Below are 6,024 nucleotides of genomic sequence, written 5' to 3' on the forward strand. Positions count from 1 at the left end.
TATAAGCTGACTTGGGATGAGGAAAGGACAACATAAACACTCATTTTCAGACAAATATAAAGTAGCTCCTGCAGCAAGACACAAAATCAAGACAGTGATAACTTGCTGTTAAGCCCAGATTCTAGATCTGAGGACATGGAAGTGCTCTAGTAGACATGGGACTTTCCTCAGTTTTGCACCTTCCTCCCAAACCTGGTGGCTCATGGGTCTCTGACTGAGCTGTCAGCTGTGCCAGCCCTGGGCTGGAGGGAGACACTCAGGTGGCACAGGTGGTGGCACAGTGGGCATACATGGCTGGCTAATGTGTTCCCGGCTCTTGCAGGAGCCACAAGAAGCAAATAAAAGGGCTTGGCACAGAGCTACATGAAATGTTATTGAATGACAGGAGAGTGAATTGCAGACCTTTTTTTGCTTTGTTGTTTTGATGCCACTCAGAAATTTTATTGGAAAAAAGAAATACACTATTATTTATGACATTTCTGTCTCTTCCACGCTGTCTCTCAGAGCTGCTTGGAAACCTCCCCAACTCCCCACCCTGTTTGGCTTTTTGTCTCTGTTTTCAAGAAATACAGTCTCATCAAAATGGGAAAATATCCAAACTGCTGCACAGAAAATTGAGCCAATAGACTGGTCACCTGACTTGGAGCTTGAAGGATAACTAATAGCAAATTGATTTGTTGTTTTTTTTTTTCCTTTCAGTCACACATTGCTCAACACTGAGATTTTCTCCTGTCTTAAGGGTTGCTGCAAAAGTCAGATGGTGTTGCAGATTTTCTTCAGAGGGGCGCAGCACACCAGTATGAGACTAAAACATGCTTTGTTTTCAAGGAAAGGAGATTAGGAGAGATGTACTTACTTCTTAAAGAGAAATCTCCAAATTAATGGGATAAATGCCATTCTAATATGTATTAGTGTCCAGTCCTGGGAGGCTGGACTTCCCTGGTTAAGCTGCAAACTGATCTGTTTCTTCCTGAAAGAAAATTCATTCAACCATTTCAAGAAAAAAAATAAGGAAAATGATATAATAGCAACAATAACAATAATCCCTCAACTGTATTTATTCCTCTTCTGCCACTGAGCACTTGCTACCTCATTGCTTTAGGATCACAGCTATTGGCAAAGCCTGGGTCTCATCCTTTCTGCTTGCTTACTTGCTAAAATGTAACAGTTAAACGATGAGAAGATTTAATTTATTTTGCACAGCTCAAAGTGAGTCTTAATGCTGGCTCCAGCCACTGTTCACCATATGAATCTGTTCAACAGATTTGCCATAACGCTGCAGGATCTGGATGGGATGTTCCCCAAAATGCATTTCTCCTGCTGCACCAGCTAAGCCTCAGCAGCAATGAGTGACTTGTCTGGAGTGAAACACTCTGGGCTGTGGTGTTCAACAGAGAGGAGCAGACTGGAACAAGCACCTCAACAGATATCTAATGACAAGGTAAGCAAGGAGAGGCAATGAGGAGAAAAGGGGGAGAGAAAACACAAGATCATCAAAGGACCAACATAAGGAAAGATGGGCAGGAGGCAGGCATGTGGGCGTGCAGAAGGACTCAGAAGAGCTGTGGTGGCTGCAGCTCATTCTTCCTGGAATACAGCCACCTTTCAATAATCGTCATCTGTGTTTTAAAACAAAGGATCTGGGGTTTTTTTTCCTATTTTCTGTTACGAGCATGACTCAAACTAGCCTCAACTGACACAGCCATGAAACCATTCTTTCTCTTTCTGTACTTACATGCCTCATTTGATATCTGCCCCAAGCTTCCTCAGTAATGTAATCCAGAGTCCTACAGATTTATTTTTCCCCCCTTCTTTTAAATCTGCCACCTGGACAGGATCAAGTTCTGCAGCGAATGAGAGGTGCATCCTATAGGAAGAACATTCAGCTCATCAAGGCAGTTGTAGTGCACTTGTAGTGTAGGTGGGGTGAGTTGAGACTGTACCACAAACTGTAACTTTTCTCTACCTTCTAAGAGCATTGGACTTTATAGTCTTAAAAAAAAGTAAATGGAAGGCAGCAAGAGATTACTGTATATTAATAGGCTTAAATATACAGATTCATTTCACATAAAAAAGATAGAGGGAGAAAGCTTTAAATGTTTCACTTTGATTTGCCTTTGGCATAAATTCTGCCAGCAGTTTTATCTCCCAGTAGTAATACTATTTAGCTGTCCAATAACCATTCTTACAACTGTAAGAACACAGAGGCCACACAAATACAGTAGATCAGAACTAAAAAGACTTTAATCTTTAGCAACATTTTTACTTGCTGCTTATCCAGTAATTCCAGCTTTAAGCAGATTATATATGCTCATTTTGAAGAAACCTTTAAAAAAACTTTTTAATGGCCTCATTCTAAAAGTAATATTTATGCAGTCTAACTTTGAGATAGTGAAGACCAGAAGCTGCTTACCATAACAGAGAAACAACTTTATAGGCCATCACAGACTTCCATTAATTGTACAGAAGCAGGGAAAGTTTAAGCCAAAAACGCAGACAACATAGTTCCCTCACTATGAAATAGCTGTTTATTGGATATTTCTTTACTCTCCAGTAGATGGCAATCCAGCACTTGGCCAATAAAACAGTCATGTGGAGACCCTTCTCTGTATACAAGTCTGTGGGGGCTTTAGTTATAAATTCTAAGTCCAACTTTGGACTGAAAACTTTATCCAAGTGAATAATTCAAGTAGTGTTTCATTATATTGCTGGTCAGTGTGAGACAACGCATGTGAGACAGAACAAATAAGACTTGAGAAATGAATGTGGAAATGACCTTTCAGAGCAGGACAAGATTTTAATGTCTTTAATGGCTGCTTGTTGTTTTAGTTATGCCTCTTACATGGGCTTTTTGGAAGACTTGGGAGGTAAAATTGTAAATTTTGGTATCTTCTCATTTGGAACTTTACTTGCTCTTGGAGTATTTACTGTGCTTAGGAAAAGATTATGCAGAACCCCACAAATTCTCTCCCTTCTGACTGACCCTCTCTCCAGAAGGTAGCTGTGTGTCACAAGAGTGTCTGTGCCTTGTCTGATCATTGACATTGCTCCAGGGACACTTTTGGGGTTGTCACTGGAAGATCAAACCCACAGAATATGTCAGATTTGGCACAGACCCTGCCTCAGCTGCCAGCCTGCCTACTCACCTGTCCCACATGCCCAAGTCACCAGAGCCTTCTCCAGGGGTTGGGGTGGGTGGGTGCAATGATATTTCCCTTCAGAACAGGGAGCTAGGGGAGGTATGGATTTAGGGGCACCAGAAGGGAGATCAGGGGAGTTCGCACCAGCTGTGCATTGCATGACACAGGGATGGCTGAAGTGCTCTTCATCATCAATGGCTGTGTCCCTGCTCAGGACTGCACAAGCAGGGAGACCCATATTCCAGTGAGGTTACCTGGAGAGAGGTAGGACACACTCTTTTGTGGAAAAGATTGACAAGTCAGTAAGCAATAAAGTGAAGGGAAGGCAATAGAGATTCAAGTGTATTTTGCGAATATCTCTGAGTCCTCATAGGCTTTCCCCATCACTTTATTTATGCATTTGTTTTGAACCTTTGTGTATGGATTGACAGGGGCAAAAATGGCCCTTTGTCAAATATTTGACCCTTGTGTAACAGAGATAAAAGCAGCAGCCCTACAGAACAGTTTATGTTTTCAGAACCTTGTACTAGACATCAGTTACTATTTGCACTGCACCTTGAATCAAGCTGGAGCTTGAAGGAAATCGCAGGTTTTCATGGGATGGAGATAACGGCAGCAAGAGGCAGTTCCTGTACAAATGGGGCTCAGAGAGGCTTACACTGTTTTTTCGCTAATTGGCTCACTAGCAGTAAATGTGGGGCTGCTTACTTGGTCTGCTGTCATCATTTGGGTTTTGTTTGGTTGGTTTTCAAAAAGGCCTTGGGTTTTAGACATAACTGATGCAAAGGTGTTGCCAAACCTTGTAGTGGCTGCTTCCTTTATAGGTTAGGCCAGTGAGCAGAAACTATATGTCTGGGAAAACTAAATCTGTTTTATGTTCCCACTGCTGTGTGTGAGGGAGGATGAAGTGGATGTTGCAATTCAGAGTTAGCCACAACTTGCTCAGAACAGCACAGAAATATAGAACAGCACCACACGGCGACAGCCTGATGTCTCACCTTGTCCAGTGGTAATTGTCCAGAGCCAAGAGATGCCTCTTCTGGGGGAGAACAGTATGTAGCTCCCACAAGTGGAAGGAGAATTTCCTACTTGTCCTTGAATTCTTAACATATTTTTAAGGAGTTTCTCCTTCAAAAAAAAATATGCTTAAACTACCTTATTAAATGCATAATAAGGCAAGGCACAACCTCACCTAATTCACACCAAAAATACACCTGAGAATGTCAGACCTCTGTGTTCCCAGAAGGTAAGAAATGCTGCTCTTGTTTTTAAGACATTCATCGGCTTTCTCCTAATTTCTTAATCCAGCCCTTCCTTCTTTCCCTCCTGTCTCTCCCAATAAGCCTCACTACTACCTCAGCTGTTCCATGAGCGGGCTGATCCCTTTTCCTTCCTCCTGTGCCCTTGACGCAGGCAGAGCAAACACATGCCAGGAATACTACACAGACGGATTTTCTCTTTGGCTGCTTGGAGGGACTGCCGTGCTTGGGTGTCTCAGGCACACCTTGGGAGGGCATGAAGGAAGAAGAGAGGCACAGCCTGTAAATGTTATTTCCAGAGCACATGCAGGATTAAACAGAGATAAGGAATCCTTTGGGGCTGACACTGGAAATAACTGAAAGCAAGTAAGAGAAATTGGATGTTTCCTACTCCGGCACTGTGAAAACCTTGCACAAGATTCAGGGTGCAACCTCACAGATCTTTGCAGTTCTCTCTAAGTAGGATTTATCTAGATTTACTTCACTTACATCTGTAGGATTTCACTGTTAGCCACTAAAGCTTCCTGCTTTCCTGGGCCTTTCACTGCTTGTGCTTCAGGACTCAATGCTCCCAGTAAAAGCAGTATTTCTCAGAATTAAAGAGTGCATCTGGTATGGATGTTGTCTCAATTACCTGACTGAACTGAGTTTCTCTTCTCCAAGTAGCATCTTTAATTCACAGAACTTTACAAAATTTCTCAGCCAAGTAGATACACCTGAAAAAAGGAGCAGAAATAGTCACCAGCATGGGGGGTCTCCAGCTCACTGGTTTGTTTTCCTGCCTCCCTTTCTGTGTTATACCCAAGTTCTTTGTGAGGCCCTGAGGAGGTATTCACCAGATCAGTGTCATGTTAACTGTGTTTTCCCCAGGCCACTTATACCTCTTGGGCTGCTTGCACCAGGCATCATGAGCCACTTTTGCTTGGGGACACTCCTAAGTGAGCACCAGACAATGACCAGAACTTGAAAAAACCTTGGCTTTGATCTTCTCACAGGCTAAACAGATAACATGAGAGAAGAAGGCAGTAGGATGCAGCCCACAGGGATGCAAGGACTGAGGCTGAATCTTGGTCTACTGTGTATGCAGACAAGCATGGAGAAATTTATTTATGTGTTCCTGGGCATGAAGCAACTCTGAAGAATTGCCTGCAAGGTTAAACACTGTGTTGCAGACACCTGCCAGCTCCAGGGGAGACATATCTACACAAAGACAGGCATTATGAGGAAGCTTGGGCCATTGCTTGTGATGTGAATTTCCATGAATCCTCACAGACTCAGGTAGAAGCTTCCCGTATTCCTGAAGCAAAACACAACTGTCGAAACTGCTAAAATAGACACAAAAGAAAAAAAGAAAACAAAGAAGTTTTTGAATGCCTTCCAGAGGTTTCCTATGGGCCAAAAATCAAATTTTTGACTCGTGCTCACATGTGTGTTAGAAAGCAGCCTGAAACCTTTCTTTACTTTGTCATCAGGATGAGGAGAAAAAAACTGAGAAGTCAGCAATTGGTCCCAAGGAATGCTCTAAATAAAAAAAAAAGTATCTTTCAAAAGGAAGTGGTTTAATGAATTGAGAGAGCCTCTCATCTCTCATTTCATTAGATGACTTTATTAAGCACATAAGCGCT

This window comes from Geospiza fortis, unplaced genomic scaffold, assembly GCF_000277835.1.
Source record: "Geospiza fortis unplaced genomic scaffold, GeoFor_1.0 scaffold162, whole genome shotgun sequence".
Taxonomy (NCBI): Eukaryota; Metazoa; Chordata; class Aves; order Passeriformes; family Thraupidae; genus Geospiza; species Geospiza fortis.